This window comes from Hemicordylus capensis, chromosome 3 (assembly GCF_027244095.1).
Source record: "Hemicordylus capensis ecotype Gifberg chromosome 3, rHemCap1.1.pri, whole genome shotgun sequence".
Taxonomy (NCBI): domain Eukaryota; kingdom Metazoa; phylum Chordata; class Lepidosauria; order Squamata; family Cordylidae; genus Hemicordylus; species Hemicordylus capensis.
In genome coordinates, this window is record NC_069659.1 from 225,174,085 (window position 1) to 225,192,951 (window position 18,867).

At 43.3% G+C, this 18,867-nt stretch overlaps 1 protein-coding gene and 1 long non-coding RNA gene across 3 annotated transcripts in view; one reads left to right on the forward strand and one right to left on the reverse strand.

Moving 5' to 3' along the window:
• Nucleotides 1–18,867, reverse strand: part of ANK3 (ankyrin 3) — a 661,543-nt gene that overhangs the window by 391,649 nt on the left and 251,027 nt on the right. The window lies entirely within an intron of this gene.
• Nucleotides 17,034–18,576, forward strand: LOC128349866 (uncharacterized). The gene is made up of 2 exons (XR_008319047.1): nucleotides 17,034–17,188; nucleotides 18,307–18,576. It is a non-coding gene; the product is annotated as an uncharacterized LOC128349866 (long non-coding RNA).

The following is an 18,867-nucleotide window of genomic DNA, read 5'->3' on the forward strand; positions in this document are numbered from 1 at the left end:
ACTTGTTTTTCTTTCTTCTGAACTACAGTTATATCTGGTGTATTGTGTGGCAGATGTTTGTCTGTTTGTAGTAGGAAGTCCCATAATATTTTTGCATCTTCATTTTCAACAACTTTTTCAATTTGATGGCACCACCAATTTTTGGCTACAGGTAGCTTGTATTTTTTGCAGATGTTCCAGTGTATCATCCCTGCTACCTTGTCATGCCTTTGTTTGTGATCAGTCTGTGTGATCTTTTTACAACAGCTGATTAGGTGGTCCACTGTTTCATCTGCTTCTTTACAAAGGCGGCACTTGTTGTTTGTTGTTGATTTTTCTACTTTTGTTCTTATTGCATTTGCTCCTAGTGCCTGTTCTTGTGCAGCCAGTATTAAACCCTCTGTTTCTTTCTTCAAGTTGCCATTCTTAAGCCATTGCCAGGTCTTGCTGATGTCTGATTTTCCACTTATATTGTACAAATATTGACCATGCAGTGGCTTATTTTTCCATTTTTCTGCTTGGTTCTTGACTTGTTCTTTCTTGTAGGCCTGCTTTGTTTCATTGGTGTTTAATAGTTTCTCATTATTAACCATTTGAAGTGTATCTTCTTCACTGTCCTTGATATATTCTTCAAGGCCTCTTTTCTCCTCCTCCTACTGTTTGATGGACTTGCAGCATTCCTCTTCCACCTGAGCTATGAGGGAGGTATAGCCTATCTACATCACTGCGGGGGTGCAGAGCATGATTGATGGTCATTATTTTCCTGGTCTTACGATCTAGGGTCTCTAGCTCTGCCTGGGTCCAGTCTATTATTCCTGCAATGTATCTGATAACAGGTATAGCCCAGGTGTTTATGGCTCGTATGGTCTTCCCGCCATTGAGTTTGGACTTGAGGATTTTTCTAACTCTCCTGATGTATTCACTTCCAATTTTTCTTTTAACTTCAGTGTGTGCAATGTTATCAGCCTGGAGAATGCCCAAGTATTTGTAATGCTCTTTCTCTTCCAGGTTCTTGATGTTGCTTCCATTGGGCTGTTCTGTTCCTTCTGTTTTTCTTATTTTCCCTCTGTTCATTATTAATGCAGCACACTTGTCTAGTCCAAACTCCATTGCTATATCGCTACTGAATATACGGACAGTGTTTAGCAGTGATTCGATTTCTGACTGGGCCTTTCCATACAACTTCAGATCATCCATGTACAGCAGATAGTTGATTTGACTTGATGTTTTAGATGTTTGGTATCTGAGGCCTGTTTTGTTTAGTATTTGTGAAAGTGGAGTCATGGCGATTACAAACAACAGAGGCGATAGTGAGTCCCCTTGGAAAATGCCTCTTCTAATGCTAACCTGTCCAAGTGTCTCACCATTGATTGTTAACTGTGTACTCCACATGCTCATTGCCTTTTTTATAAATATCTGAATGTTTTTGCTGACACCAGTTGTTTCTAAACATTTTAGTATCCATGTGTGAGGCAATGAGTCGAAGGCTTTCTTGTAGTCAATCCATGCAACACTTAGATTTGTTTTTCTTCTCTTGCAATTTTCTAAAATCATTTTGTCAATCAGCAGCTGGTCTTTTGTGCCTCTGGTGATCGGACAATTTCCTTTCTGTTCAACTGGAAACTGTTTGTTAGTTAATAAGTGTTGCATAACTTCATCTGCTATTATTCCAGTTAATAATTTGAACAAGGTTGGCAGGCAGGTTATCGGTCTATAATTACTTGGAACTGCAGCTTTTGCTGGGTCTTTCATTATGAGATGAGTTTTCCCAGTTGTTAGCCATTGTTCAATATCACCTCCTTGCAAAATGTGATTGAACTGTTTTGATAGTTGTTTATGAAGGCTTGTTAGGTGTTTAAGCCAAAAGCCATGCAGTTCATTGTCACCTGGTGCAGTCCAATTTTTAATTTTCTTTGCTCTTTCACTTATTAATTCTGGTGTTATTAGATCTTGCATTTGTTGCTTACATTTTTCAACCTCTTTCTCCCAGCCTGCTTTTTTTTATTATAATCTATTGGATTGTCCCATAATTTCCCCCAGAATTGCACTGTTTCTTCTTTATTTGGTGTTTCTATGTTTCTTGCAGTTTCTCCTTCTATGCTTTGGTAGAAAAGTCTCTGATTCAACTGGAATTGGAGATTCTGCCTGTGTTGTGTAATTCTGGCTTCGTATCTGCTAATCTTCTTTGACACTGCTGTTATTTGCTGCTTTATTATTTCCAGGACTCCTCTAATTTTCCTTGAATCTAGGTGGTATTTTTGGATCAGATACTGTTTGGTGTTTTCATTCTTCAGCTTCTTGTCTTTCATATCTTTCAATTTACTAGCATCTGATCTAAGTCTGGAGATTTTATTTTCTGATCTAATCTTCCATTTAGGTGATGTACTGCTTTCTTTTCTTACAGGTCCCTTGATCTTATCCGAGCTCTTGTGTTGTTGTTGTTGCTGCACTGTACATTAGTTGGTTTGTTTCTTGCAAATTATTGGTTGTTATTTCTGCAAGTGCAGCATTGACATCTTTTAATGCCTGAGCAAGTTGTTTTTTGGCAACTGTTTTTAGAGCTGGAAGTCAAACCCTGGTGGTTGTTTGGTTCATGTGCTCAGTTATTTTTTGCTTTAGTTCTTGTTGCTTTTCTGTTAAACGGCATTTGGGTTTTTGAGGTGAAGGCAAAGGGGAGGTTGCCTGGTTTTGATTTTGAAACAGTTCAGCAACAGTGGCATCCTCTATTTCCAACACCTCCTCCACCTGCGCCAGAGCAACTTCTTCAGTTGGTGGTAATTCTTCTTCCATATCTTGAGCCTGCGCTGTTCTTTGCAGTTCTTCCAGCTCAACTCCTGTGAATCCTTTATTTCTTATTATGAATCTTCTCTGGTCTGCTAGCCTTTGTTCTGTTATTTCTGTATCTGGATGCTTCTCTTTCCAAATTTGGTACATTCTTTTTAAATAACCTCTTCTAGTTGGACTAGACTTGTAATAGCAGATAATTATTTCCTTGTTGGCGTTTTTCATATATATTTTTCCAGTTAAGCGACGTTTCTTCCAGTAACCTTGCAGTCTCCAGCCCTGGTTGCTCAACTGACGATCCTGAGTCCTGTTGCGCACTTGCCACCAGATGTCCAGGGACTCCAGCACCTGGCGCAGTCCTTGTTGACCTGGGCGACGAGCGATCCGGTATAGATTTATTAAAGTTACATCTCATCATATTGTTAATGAGAGAGGCACTCTTCATCTAGCTCCTCTGGTGAGACCTGTCCAGTATGGTTGGACCTCTGGCATAGCACTGTCGTGAACTGATAGCCCGGTTAACCCTACAGGATTTACAACCCCATGAAAGTAAACAGAAAGCAGCAACAAAACTGGATGAAGGAAAATAAAAGGCTCGCAAAGAAAACAGTAAATGAATAAAGCCCCCTGAACTGAAACTAGGTACCCCGCCCCCAACAATAACTGAGTAATAAGTGGAAGGAAAAGACAAAACAAGGAATGAAACAAGCGAAGGACACAGAACAAGGAATTAAGGGAACAATGCAGGGAAGTACAGACAAGACAAACTGGAACACGGAAAATATATAACATGCAAGAGCACACTATACGCTGCCAGCGAAGTTGCAAACAGCAACTCAGCCATGAGAGACTGTTGAATATATATGGTTCCACAGAACCAGCAACCAATCAGGCTTCCCTGAGTCAGCAGTTTGGCTTGCTTTCTTGTGATCTCCTGCACCTGCGTGAGTCCCACTGAGCCTGCCTCTTGATATGTCGTCTCAATACAGGGGAAATCCCAGGCTCTTCCTCATCAGAAACCAAGTCTGGCAGCTCTTGAGAATCTTCAGCTCCAGAGTCTGGTTTCTCTGCCAATTCTTGTTGCTGTGGCTCACTAGCAGGAGAGTCCTCCTGCTCTGATTCTTCTGATTCTGAAGTCTGAGCCATGACAAGCTCTCACCTTCCTCAGAGCATGCAAGCCCCACAACCGCGCCAAGGTAGTGCCTCACTGGGGGTTGTTATTATTTCTTGTTTACGCAGTCAGACAGGTGTTATTGACTGGATCTGGTACTTTAATTATCGGCCCTTTCCAAGGGTCAAGGTTAACTAAAGAAGAATTAAAGATATTGTTGTAGTATTCATGCTGTCCCAAGTAGTATGGCCTTCTGTAGTTGATGTGTTGTAATTTTATTGATGCCCAATATGTTGAGATTGTGTTATTATTAATTATTAATCAATCAAGCAACAGCCCAATTGGACAAATCATGTGTCCATATTAGAAAGGTATTTAACTGAATATAAAGCAAGAGGTACAGAGCCACGGGGGCCAATAGCTATATTTTGGAACAAGTACATGGAACTCACTGACAGGCTATAGAGGTCTGTTGAAAGGCTGGCTACCCTGGAACCAATAATTTAAAAATAGAGGAAAGATCTGGATAAGAGTTGTCCTATCTATTCTATTCTCTTTCTATTCATAGACACTATAGGTAGGTCCATTGCAGTCTAGATTCTGGCATGCTGTGCAATTCCTAAAAGGCTGTTGCTGCCGGCTGGCAAGCTGACCTAGGCTAATGAAGAAGGAAAAAAAATGGGTTGGCTGTCCTAGAGACTGAACATTAAGCAACAAACATTCCTGGCAAGAGACTTGGTACTTGACTAGAGTATAGGCAGCAGCTGCCAGCATGTGTAGAGTGCTGATATCTGAAAATTTACACTTAAATTGTAAACTTTTCAGAAAGTGCCTTGAAGGGTTTGTTAAGCTGATCACTTACAGTCAGGGAGCAGATGCATAACTTAGAGTCACTTCTTACACTATTTGTTCAAACAAGTGGTCATTCCAGGGAGAAGATTTTACTCCTGCATTCCCAGGAAGCTATATTCAATTTTGATAATGAACCCCCTTTCAAGTTTGAGAAACCCTTTTGGCCTTCCAAAGTTTTTAAGTTGTTCTTAAATATTTTGAATTGGTTTTAAATGGTTTTGAAATGTTTTAAATTTGTTTTTATATTGTTTTAAGCAGTTTGTTTAAATGGTGTTTGTTTTGGTTTTTTACTTGTTGTGCACCACCCAGGGCTGTTGGATAGGGCGGTATAAAAATGTAATAAATAAAAGAAGGAAGGGAGAGAGGAAGAGGTCAGTCAAGGAACAATATGACTGACAGCTCTAAGCTGTCTATGAGACACATAGCTGCTGAATTAAAGCTACTAATTGGTGCTTCCTTGGCTTCGGATCAGTATGATTCTTGAGAGGGAACTACATAAATGTGAAAACATACAGGTCTTGGACTGTTTTCTCTTTCCTAGAAAGAACATTTGCAGGAGCTTTTGATGTGTTCTTTAAAACAATATATATTTATCTGCAGTCAATTTAAGCAGGAAGGAAACAATTAATTATGTCTGCACTTGTGTTTGCTTCACCTTAACTCAGCACTAACATTCCAACTTCTCATGGAGGACTTCCATCCCTACAAATTTCATCAGATCCTGAAGATAAATAAGTTACAGTGAACTGAAATTGGAAACAAATAAAAAACAATCAAAATTGAAATGAAACAATCACCTGTGTTTGGCAGGAAATGAAGCAAATTTTTGGAATTTGCCAATGAAACTAATCAAGCCACCAAATGAAACAATGAATTAAAAAGCTACACCACACCAACTCATTCCCCATGCTTTCATGGGACAGGGAAATGCACAGCACATGCAATGGCATGAATAGCCTCTTACTATATAAAATAATAAATTACACAAACATGGATTATTCATACGGGTTGTGGAATTATGTTATTTTTGGTGCAGGATTTGCATTGCCTAGGCACAGAATTTCATTTTTAGCTCAGGTACATACAGACTTGGTTAAGGCAATCTAAACAATACTTAACAGTACAACAGAGGGTCATTGTATTATAACTGGATTGCCATATGTACAATTCCTTAACTCTGTTACCAGCTTACTCATTGCTTGTTCGTGATAGCCTAAAGTACTCTGCTGAGGTCAAAGAGGCTATTGACAACCTAGAAAGCTGTCACAGAAGAGTTAACAAAGCCTTCCACCATGAAAAGAATGGATTTGCAGCTATCTGAGAGAAGAAGCAACACCTGCTCACCCATCTTGCGTTAGATAGTGATGGATGTCTGCTTAACCTCCTCCGTTCTGCTTTGAAGAACATCACATAGCTTTTCCCTACAGCTGCCACATTTTCCTAAGGTCCTCTGAAGTCCCCAAAACAGAGCAAAGGGTTAGGATACATAGAGACATTAACATAACGCAGCAATCTACCATGCATCACTCTCTGGAGTGACTCAGAATGGTTTGATGCTGTTGCTGAGATATCTGTTACCAGGAAGCCTCTGTCTCTTTTGTGTTGAACAAAGGCCAAGGTTTATTGCTTACCCTTCAGAACTGTCTTTCTTCAGCTTCTTTTTGGATAAGTAGTATTTCCTTTCCTACCCAATTCAGTAGATAACTGGAAAAACAAACTGTGGGTAGCTTTCAAATTAAGTCATATTCAAATTCCTACAGTCTGACTCGGTATATGGCAGCTGCCTATGTTCCTACTGCATTTATGACAAACGAATCTGTATAGTCCACTTTAGTCTGCCTACTTTCCTTTCACTAACCCTACAATTGGACTAAATTTAGTCCAAGTCAGTTAGGCAGTTCACAAGTTAACCCACTTGTACCTCAAAACATTCATATGTCCACCATCTTAAATTGGGGTGGATGACATCAGCACAAACTATGCATTTGAGGTGTCCCTATGTGCCCTTACAACTGTACCAACTTTGGTCCAAATCAGTTCCTAATTGCACCTCAGATGTTCAAGTGTCCGCCATCTTGAATCAGGGTGGGTGATATCATTATGGAATAGGCTGTTGAGCCATCCCTATGTGTCCCTACACCTGTAGCAAATTTGGTTCAAATCAATTAGAAGGTCCACAAGTTATCCCACTTGTGCCTCAAATGTATACATGTCCGCCATCTTGAATTGGGGTGGATGACACCATCACAAACTATACCACTGAAGTGTCCCTACAACTGTAACCAATTCAGTTCATATTGGTTCAGGCATTGTGAAGTTGATGCGGGTGGGACACACACACACACACACACACACACACACACACACACACACACGGAATATCAGGTAACCTCATAAGCCTACTGGAAAGTAGGCTTATAAATAATATTATTCATCATTTATTAGCCTACTGGCATGGTGGCTTCGTGCCCCTCTTATTGCTAGCCTGCTGCACAGGGTATATAGGCCTCAGAGGGCTAAGGAGGGGGTTATCACTTATCAGCCACCCTGGTCCCCCACCTGTCAGGTATAGGGGTTGTCCTGCTCCTCCCCCGGAGCCTCCAGGGACTGGCAGCTCCCATCTCATCTGACCAGTTCATCCCTGGCCAAACACCCCTTAAATAATGTCCTGCATTCAGGGCAATACCAAACGTCTCCTCCTGGCCCCTCCCCTACTAGCTCTGCTGCCTCTCCATTAACTCTCCAGGCAGCCTCTAGTGGCCCTCCTGCTGTCACAACCAAGTGCCGGCCTGTCGAGCCAGCTGGCCCAGCCAGCCCCCTGGTCTCCTTGCTCTCCCTGTATTTAGGGGTCAAGTGCTGCCGACTCCTGTCAGGCCTCGATATGCCACGGCCTCTCCTCCAGCCGCCATGCAGCCCAGTAAGCCCAACATAACACATAAATAAGATGTTCCCCTGTCCCCAAAGGGCTCACAATCTAAAAATAAACATAAGGCAGATACCAGCAACAGCCATTATGTCTTACTTTGAAGAACCTTTTCCACATTGGTTTGTCTGCAGAGGTCCTCTTGTACTTATAATATATGCAGACAAACCAATGTGGAAAAGGTTCTTCAAAGTAAGACATAATGGCTGTTGCTGGTATCTGCCTTATGTTTATTTTTAGATTGTGAGCCCTTTGGGGACAGGGGAACATCTTATTTATGTGTTATGTTGGGCTTACTGGGCTGCATGGCGGCTGGAGGAGAGGCCGTGGCATATCGAGGCCTGACAGGAGTCGGCCTCGATATGGAATGGCCAATCTGACGTAGTCCATCAATAGCCAGAGAGCAGCTCCCATCATCCCCTGCTGTGAAAGATTGATGCTGGGGGTGGAGGGGGGGAGATGTAGTTTATGTTGGAAGTGAAGGACTCTGCACTGTCCCATGTCTCAATGACAGAGGAGGACAGATTAGGTAGTCAGAGGGCTAGAGGGGTCAAGACATTGGTCATCTCCTCTCTATTGCTCTGACGCTATCCCTTTGATATGTAGATTGCTACTCTCAGGGACTTCCTGCCCGCCTGTCTTGCCACTTCCTCTTCCTCTTCCCCCTTGCAACACCCACACTCCTCTCTCCCTGCATCCAGCTAGATAAAGAGATTAGAGATCCTATCTCTCCACTTTCCTATCTAGAATGGAGTTCACCAATAAAGACTCTTTATATTGATTTGAAACTATGAACTGGCTCCAAGTTTCTTTTACTCTCAGCATACACACATGCCTAGGCAGACTCTGCTGTGTTTTGCCTTTGTGCACTCTGCTGTAATAGAAGGGTATCTCTTACCAGAGATAATTCCCAACAGTTTAAAGAACAGCTGGGGAGCCTTGGGTTGGCCACTCCTATTATAGAAGATTCTGGATGTGGTTTAAGGCATTCTCTCAGGCCTGTAAAACTTTGCCATTATTCCCCACAAACTGAATGTGCACCTTAGAACATGCCCAACACTCTCCTGCAAAAGTGCATTGAAAGGGGAAAAAATATCTGCAGAGATTGGTAAGGCGTGATCTAGTGGCTGGAGAGTTGGACTAGGATTGAGGAGCTGTGGTTCAAATCCCTTTTCCGTTTTAAGGCTCACTGAGTGACCTTGGGCCAATCTTTTAGCCTAACACTACCTCAAAGGGTTGCTTTGAGAATAAAATGGGGTGTGTGGGGGGGATCCACAAATGCCATCTTGAGCTCCTTAGAACTAGTGTGGGATATCAATATAATAAATAATGTAATATTACCAAATAAATATAATTACAATATAATTATAATAAGCTGTCTCCCAGGGAAGCTAATCTTCCCATCAAAGGGATAAGGCTTCCAGGGAAGCTCCAGGAACACACTTTGAGAACGACTGCGAGGAGGAGAGGAAAAACCTCCAGTTCAAGAAGGGCCTACCTTGCCTAGCTCTAGTCAATCCTGGGGTGCACGTTTCACCTTCCCTTGTCACTGCAAAGGGCAACTAAATGGGAGGGAGCTTCAGCTTAACCAAGGAGATATCAGGGTCCAGTCCAGCCTCCAGTAGGGGCTGCTGGATGCAGTCAAATGGTTCAAAAGAGGCAAATTCCTGTCATCTCTTCAGAGGTTCTGGGCTCCACCCTATCCTTAATGGCCTCCCTACCATTCAATATCCCTTCAGGGGAAGAGTGCAGAGCCTCTTCCAGATGACAGTGCAGCAACCTCCGTTTTCCTCTCTGCCAGCCTGTGGCCTACTATGCCCCCCCATTTTTTTTATCACTCCAGATTCATGCCAGGCCTTATGCTCAGGGGTTTTGCTCTATTGCAAAACCAAAACTCAATGTATCAGTAGTGCAACAACTGTTGTACCCAATCCTGTCCACTGTTTGCCCAACAGAACATGCAACTGTATAGCCACTAGGAATTACTTTTTTCTGAACACACTGGCTGACATCCTGACTCAACGGGCCTTTTCTGTGGCTGCCCCAGGGCTTTGGAATGTCTTTGTCTGCTTTCAGGAGGACTCTTAGGACATACCTGTTCTCTCAGGCTTTTAACTGGATTTTTTTTAAAAAAATGTTCAATGTGTTTTTATCTGTGATCTTGTTGTATTTGTTTTGTGATTTTTAACTTTTATACTGTTTTTTATATTTGTTGTATTTTCTAATTTGTACACTGCCTATAGATGTATGTGTCAGGCAGTATCGAAATATGATAAATAAATTACTCAGGATTACTCTAAAGGACAACTAGAGATGTGAACAAATCAATTTTTAAAAATTCGATTTGTGCCCAAAACAAATCACTCCTGATTTGTTTTGTGTCCAACTCTACCCCACCCCAATCACCACAGATTTGATTTGTATTTACTCTGATTTGATTTAGATCAATTCAGACCACTTAACTAGGTCCTAGAGGCACCAAATTTGGGTGGTAGGTAGGTCCCCATGGGTGCCACTTACCACCCAAATTTTAAGGCAGTGGGTTACTTGGTTGATGTTTAATGAATTATTTTAGTTTTTACTGATTTTGAACATTTCTGCCATAGGAAATAACAGGGATTTGATGTCGCCATATCCTAACCCTAACATGGATCTCCAGCTTTCCTTTTTTTAAAAAAAGCAAAGCTCTAGCCCTTGTAGAAGTAGAGTTATGGAGCAAAATGTGCAGTCATTTTTTTTCAAATGTTCAGATTCTTTGGTGTATAATAACTTTTCTTCATAATGAATCCCTATGAGGATTCATTGCACACCTTCATTTCTTCAGTTCATTTTGACTGTCACTGGACAGTGCCAACTGTCAACTTCCGTGTGTCAACTACACCACACACACACTGGGGTCCTCAATTTATTTTTTAGGTATTTTTGGAAGTGTTTAGATCCTTTTGTGTCTTCATTAGACACCTTCATCTCTTCTGTTCATTTTGACCCCAATGCTTTGCAGGTGGGGGTGGGGAATTAGTGGCATTCCTTGTGCCAACTAACCCCCAACCCACAAGCCGCTGGGTACTCAGTTTATATTTTCGGAATTTAGGAACAGAAGAAATGAAGGTGTGTAATGAATCCTTATAGGGATTCATTGAAGGAAAGTTATTATACACCAAAGAATCCAAACACTTGAAAAATAGTGACCACACATTTTGCCCCATAAGTCCACTTCTACAAGGGCTAGAGCTTAGCTTTTTAAAAAATGAAATCTGGGAATCTGGGAAAATTTATAGGAGGGATCCAAATCTCAAATCGAATTGATTCGAATCAGGCGCAATTCAATCTGGATCTTTGTCTCCAAATCACCCGAATCAGCTTGATTTGGGTACAAATAGTTTTGTACCCGAATCAGTTTGTACATCCCTAAGGACAACAACATATCAATAGGACTTTCTCTAGTAAATTTTGCAGGATGTCAGCCACTGTCTTCTTTCAAATGCATTTAAAGATATGGTTAAGCAAAAATGACTGTTTAATTTGATGGCACACATTATTTTGACATCAAATGGCACTGTTAAGAGTTAAATGTCTGTTGCAATTCCTTTTATTTTTTTCCTTCTACCTTTGCTGAATTACCTCCACATTTCTTTAAACCTAGATTTGGCAGGTGGGCCCTCCCATAATAAAAAAAGAAGTGCTTCTGTGTAATGACCTAGACACATTCTGGCATGCCTAAGAAAGATGTTGTAGCTATACATATCAGAGCAAGGGCACTGCCAGTGCTGGCCCAAGGATTGGTGGAACCCCAGATAAAGCCTGACTTTGATGCCCATGTGGGCGCCCCTACCCCTTTTCCTGCATGGGCAGGCACCTCCCAATGGATGGATGGGTGGTCTCCATTACCCATTGCCTGTCTGGCTACCCACTTGCTCTCCTCGCCTTTCCTGCTTGCTGCTGGGCAGCCGGCTTGCCACGGAGCATTATAATGATTAGTGATGAGCCTGAAGCATTTCAGCGCCTCTTTGGAGAGGTACTGGAATGCTTTGGTTCCCAGGTGCCAAAACGTTTTGGCGTGGGATGAGGGGTTCCCTCAAGAGGAGGCGGGTAGGTCCTACCTGCCTGTCCTCCAAGCACCTGCCGCCCTGCCGTGATGTTATTCACCTGGAAATACCCCCTGTAAACAGCAGCTTGTGCCACTTGCCCCTTTGAAACGCCGAGGGGAGGGGATGCAGCCCCTGGCATCCCTCGTGCATCGGCACACAAATGGCGTTGGTGCATGTGTCAATGCTATTTGCTTGCCGATGCCACATGAAGGATACCAGGGGACACATCCCATCACCACGATGTGGCATTTTAAAGGGGCAAGAGGCATAAGCTGCCATTTACAGAAGATAATTCCATGTGAACAGCTCCACAGCAGGGATTGGAGGATGGGCAAGTAGGACCTGCCCCCTTCCTCTTAAGGGAACTCCTCGCCGCCCTTTGATGTGCACGGAAGCAATTTGATGCACATCCCTAATAAGGATGTCGCTGCAAAACATGGCAACGTGATTATAACGTGCCAAGCAGGCCAGCTCCCAAGAAGCAGCAGGAGCAGGCAGAGGGGATAAAGAGAGCAAGTGGGTAGTCAAGTGGGTGACAGGGAGCACCTGCTCACTCATCCACTCACTCTGATGATGGGAGGTGCACATGTTCACCTGCGGGACAGGGGGTTCTGTGCTGGTGGCTCGTGACCCAGGCCATTGGCATCTCTCCCTGCTTGGTGCCCTAAGCAACTGCCTAGTTCACCTACTGGACAGGTTAGCCCTGGGTGCTGCTGCTCTCTTTCATGCTGGCACCAATGGAATCTTGGATTGAGTGCTCTAGGACACAGAAGTGAGGGAAGAGCCTCTGGTTTCTTCCAGACGGTCAATTCCCACTTCAGTGCAAATTCCCATGGGAGATACAACAAACTGTTCACATGACGTTCAAGTCTGTTGTGCAACATCCTTAGCGCCATCTACAGACAATCCATTAAAAAAAGCTGTATCCTTTTCAAATTAGAATGCAAGCAAAAGACATAGCTTTTTCACAGATTGTTAGCAGATGCAATGTACTTGAATGTCCCGTGGACAGCTAATTACATCTGTCAGAATCTGCTGAAGCTGGAACAAATAAACAATTGGAAGAGTCCTCCATCTCCCCACCCAGAGCCTTTAGCTCCGACAATTCCTCCCCTCTAAATTGGATTGGACAGAGCAGACTGGCCGTAGTACTTGCTTGTTTCTGCAACAAACAGGATGAACAAATGCAGAGGAGGAAGAGGAGGATCCACCCCATACTACGTTTGATCACTGTATAGCTATGAGGACTTCCTACTTTCCTCCTCATCGCCTTCCCTTTCACACACAGGCACAACTACCCATCTGGCTACAAGCAGAATGAAGAAATCAACTGGATGATGGCCATTCACTTGCATAGGAGAAAGCAACAGTGAATTGGGGGACCCGCTGAGGATAATAATACCTGCTTCCCATTCGTGATGTGCAAGACCTTGGTCTAAACCAGGGGTTCCCAACCGGTTGTATTCCAAATGTTGCTGAACTACAACTCCCATCATCAACCACAATCAATTATAGCTGGGGATGATGGGAGTTGTAGTTCAGCAACATCAGGAGTACCACAGGTTGGGAACCCCTGGTCTAAACAGACAGAGACCTTGAAGCTGGCACAGTGCGTCCCTGTGCACACCAGTGCTCAGGGGCCCTTACTTCCTTGCCCAATGCCCATCATTACAAACAGATTTCACTATTATGTGTAAGAGAGCTTTGAACAGGCTTCCTCATCTTGCGATCCCACCAAGCTGAACATAGCCTATAGCCATGAATTGTAGCCTGCCAATTCAGGATGAACCCCACCTCCATTTCTGCAATCCCAGGCAGGCAGCAAAACAAGGAGGTTTAGTGACCCCCTGATGAGTCACTTTATGCAATTGGTGGGATGTGTTTAGCTTTGTGGGTCACAAATTGTGCAGGTCTGGATTTGGATACAGTGAGGGAAACATTAGATCTGGACCACGATTTCAAAAATAGAAAATGACTTCACTCAATTTTTATGTAATTTAAAGGGCTATGTTGAAGTATGTGGATATACCACCACCACCACTACCACCACTCACAGCACATTAAATATTCATCATAAAATGGAGATAGAAGGCAGAATGTTTGGGCTGTTATTTTAAAGACCTTATCTTCTGATCTTAATTAGTTACAGAAGAAAACTGGGGGGAATCCAGCTGCTCAAATCATCTTTTAGAGAAACCATTTTGAATCTCAAGCCCCTTAAGTACTTGTGAAGCAGAAACCCCCATGCAGCTAAGCTCCATAGCTAGGACGCTTCAAAAGAGCCTGATGAAAACAAGCCCTCTCCCCCGCCCCCAGGAGGTGACTGCATAGCATTTACATGCAAATCATATCTGGGAGGCTGGAATCAGCATCAGGACCCCAGTGCAATTGTGCGATAGGATAATAATGTGCCTGCAGCCACCCTGTCAGTGCCTGGGGAGCTTAAGCTCCCAGCCCGTGTGCCAGTCAAGTGTGGAATGGGCTGCAAAAAAGGTAAAGGGCAAAACAGGTAATCTTCTTTTACTGGGCCAATGTTGCCGGGTGAAATAATGTGTTTTGCAATTACACAGAACTCTAAACAGAAAGAGAAGACCGCTATATTTTCAAGTAAAAGCAGAGCTGCGCCACTTAACTATGCACAGAACAGCAAGACAATGCCTTTTATTTGATCCATTCATGTTCAATTATATGCTAGAAGCAAGTTTCTAAGTTACACAGAACACTTCTTTAGGCAAATACACATTTGCTATATGAGAACAGTGTGAAAAGTGCGAGTGCTTTGCCACAATCTACAGGATTTAGCCAGTTATTCACACAGTAACCTTTTGGGAATTAAAGTATATCCCCTTTCTTTCCTTCTAAGGCAGCACTGCACAACTTCAGTTCTCCAGCTGTTGTTGGACCACAGCTCCCATCATCCCCAGCCACAGTGGCCAATAGTCAGGGATGATGGGAACTGTAGACCAACATCTGCAGGAGACTCAAAGTTTGCAGTCCTGTTCTAAGGTATCAGGTTAGCAAAAGGTCTCTCAAAAGAACATTTGGATCAACCATGTGTGTGAGTGAGTAAGTAAATGAGAGAGAAAGGGGTGTGAGAGAGAAATTGGCACACCTTTTTGTGCCAGTCCCTGTTTAACAACAGCTCTTTTCCTGGAGCCACTGTTTTCCCCTCAGAATCTCCTTGGGGACATAATGTGATGGTGTCATGTTGCTCCAAGGGACATTCGGGGTGTGTGTGGGGGGGACAGCAGCTGCTGGAAAGAGTGCTGGTAAGTTTGGCCTCCCACAAAATTGCACCCCCATAAAATTTGCCAAAATAGCTCCCCACTTTTGCAGCCTGTGAATGGGGCTGTGAAACTGGGGAGGGGGCTTGAGACACAGACAACATTGCCACCATTGATGAGAAATTGTAAGGGGTACAATTTAGCTATGCACTAAGGGCAATGCACACTACAGGTATGCTTAACTGTTGCCAAAACAGCTTATTTGGGGGCTGCAAACAGCACCCTCGATATGATTTGGAACTGTAAGACCACAGCTTCCATCTTGGAATACCTGAGTCCACGGGACTGTGAACTCTGCACCTGCCCATATCTGGCAAACTATGCAATATGGTTGCTTAGCACAAGCAAAGCATGGGGCAATGCAGCCCTATAAAATCATAATGAAGGACTGAAGGGAATCATCCCCCAAACCTCTCTTTGTCTGACTTTCAAGGAGAAGGAAAAGCTGGCAAAGTAGACCTCAGGATAAAAACATATTATCCCTCCTGCAAGAGAGAATTCTCCTTCCTTAACTCAGATTGGCATGTCAACAACCTAATGAGCTGGTGAGGACTAAGGAGCTAAGTTGTTAAGCCTTAAGAAAAACTTCTCTCACCACCTGGAGACACATCTCGATTCTCAGATAAGCTTTTAAGGTCACCCATTCAGACCTTCATATACATTTCACCCAAGCGGTTTCCAGCCTTTTGTTGAATGGGTCTACACCCAATTTGACCAGTTCCTGCAACCATGAACCTCATTGTTCTACCGGAGTTTCACCCCCTCCAGTATGGGAGCATAATCTATGCATTCCCCCGGCCATGTTTTGGAGTAAAGTACTCCTGCCCCAGCCACATGGTCTCAGAACCTGTATTGGAGCCGGAATCGGGGTCTGCCTGGACTTACACCAGCCAGGCTCTACACGTGGGAGCTCTACGTCACTTGCCTTTTCTTCTCCTTCCTGCTGCTCTCCTCCTTCTCGTGTCCCTTCTACAAGTGCAATGAACAAACCACCAGATAAGGATAGGCAAACTGACCTTCAGCCTCTCTGAATCGCCTTGCCCCGCCCACTTTTCTCTTCAATTTCTTAGTCCTTTCTATAGTGAGTCTTAAGCTGATTTATTTAAAGTTTGGAATATAAGCTAAATTCCTCTTGGTGAGACCCTTGTAAAGACTGTCAGTTAAGATTTTATTGCCTTGCCTAACCAATCCTTTTTCACTTCCTGCACCCCAATGTTTATCTCAAATAAATCTGTTGTATTGTACCTACATTTCCTCATCATTTCCAAGACCAAAACTTTGCATAGAATTATTACTGTAACTGACTGCTCCGCACATAGCCAAGCTGATTCCCCATGTTAGCCCAAAACATTTGACGACTGTATAGCCAAGCACTCTGGAGCAGTTCTGGCAACATAACTGACCACTAAACCAGTCAGCCCCTTTTCTCCAGAAAGCCTGGGAGTTGTAATTCTGAGAGAGTAGAATTGTAGGTATTTATTTTTAGCACAGAGTAGATGCCACTGTCTTTATCCATGTGACAGAGTCAAGTAATAAAACCTTCCCTAGACGATACCATTTTACACGGTAGGAAGGTATTTGAAGGATCCCCCCCCCCCCCGCAGGACAAAGAAACTTGCTCACAAATCTAGCATGGTGAGGAGAAGGGATCTGTGTCTGTCTAGTTTTCTCCACGACATGTTTTTCAAGGATGCGTGTTGTATAAACTAGTCCTTGGGGCAGGACTACACAATGGCCTGTTCACACAATCAAACTAACAGAACCTGCACAGATCATCTGTGTTACTCTCTTTGCCCCACACCATAGTGCCTGCTGTATTGCTCAGTGTCAGCCACCCACTCTCAGCTGCCCCCTCCCCGCCACTCATTCACTCACTTGCCCCCTCCCCACCAGCTCACTCACTCCCCCCTACCCCGCTCCTCTTCCCTATCTGCATGTGGAATCCCCACTGCCAATCGCCATGGTGCTTCTGTTCTGTTACCTCTGGTTGGCAAAGCACTGTGTGGGCGGGGCTTGCCATGTACATCCTGAATGTATTGTATATATAGATCTAGTTTAATGTGTGTTGTTTACATTAGAATGTTGTGTGGACCCACATCAAGGTGGTTTAACGCAAGACATTAATCTGAGATCCTCGGGATGGGTTCTCAGAATCACACTAATGCTGGTAAGCCACATTAAACCTAGATGTGAACAACTGTGTGAACCAGGCCATTATATGCTATTGTTCTCCAGAGACAAGAAAAGCAGCTGGCGGAGGGTGGGGTTGTTAGTGAGAAAACAACAGGAGAGGAAAGGGTATAGAAGCCCATCCTTGTGCCAGTCTTCCGTCTGAAACTGTAGCCTCAGTGGCTTCATTGGCTAATTTAAAAAGCAAACACAATGCTTCCCCCGCCCCCCAAATGATGGAACCACACAAAATCTGTCATTCCACTGTTAGTGACCACGCCTGTTGGAGCAACAGATTGGGCTCCCTAGCATTACTGCCAATGCAGTATCGTGTGTGGTCAGAGCCAGCATAATACAAAGCTGTCACATCAGCACAGCTAGCTCCAAACATTCAGGACAGAATAGCAGAAGAGTTTCTCTTGCTCTTATGGCTTGGAAGGGCTGTTTTGTTAACCAACAAAACCGATTCAGAAATATGGGGTACAGTCCAGTATGAGCACGTCTTTAAAAAGCTCTATTAAAATGAAGCATGGCTGTGAAAGTATACTTTGCTCTTTGCTGCAATGGAATTTATGCAGGAAGTGTTCACTAGTGACTGTCCCATATACAAGAATAGATATAGATACAGATAGATATTACACACACACACACACACACACACACACACACACACACACACACTAAATATTCTGTTATAGTGACTGTACTCTTCTAGTGAATATTCTGGTATCCGTGCTCAACCAATTATCTCTCCTCCATGAATGGAGCAGCCGTACACTGAAGTCCCAGTGCATTTTAAAAAAAGGGAGTGGGGAAGGCACCACTCTGCACAACCAGAATCATTAGCTATGTTTTCACTTCCCACATGCCTTGCTTGTCTACTGGTCTGAAAAGAGACTTTTTAAATGATGCTGCATTTTACACTCTGCGTATCTTCTCCAACATAAGCAAATCCGGAACACTGCCATCTTGTGGTTTGCTTGGGAAACACAATCAAAGGAATTTTAGGGAAGATAATGAATGTAAAGGGTTGTTTTAAAGAAATATTAGTTGTTAAATATCAAGATAATTTGCCCACTGCACTGTTAGACTTTCAGCTTTGTGTTTGTTTTTCAGGGCATACCACCAGGAGACCCAAGCTTTTTCTGGGACTATTTCCTCCACTCCTCCTCCACACCTCAGCTATAGCACTGCTTATCAAAGGTGGTTGCTTCCAAGATCCTTTTGAGGCTTGCCAGCTCTTGAAATCAAACATTCTTGATGATACCGTGCATGGGAGGCATCATCATGACAGAATCTCCATCTTCCCACCTACTACCCTTCAAAATGATAGGCATTCTGCTGTCATTGCTGCTGCTGATCTTAATAAAACTGATGAATATTAAATAGGAAGTCACTGTAAACAATTCCACTAAAATAATTCAATGTAAGTTAACAGAATTTAAACAGGAGTCGCCCACGGAATAGTTTGAAGAAACAATGTTATTCTGCTGAAGCTCTGGCCCTGAAGGCTGTCTGGATGGGAGAACTCCAAGGAGCCCGACGTGAGCTGCTGTGAGGAACAGCAAGGCATTAATCATATTTAAAAATGTAGCAGTCCATTATACTAAAATTAATAATAATGTCATTATCCGATAGGGAGACTATTTGCATTTGCATCCATAGACAACACAAGTC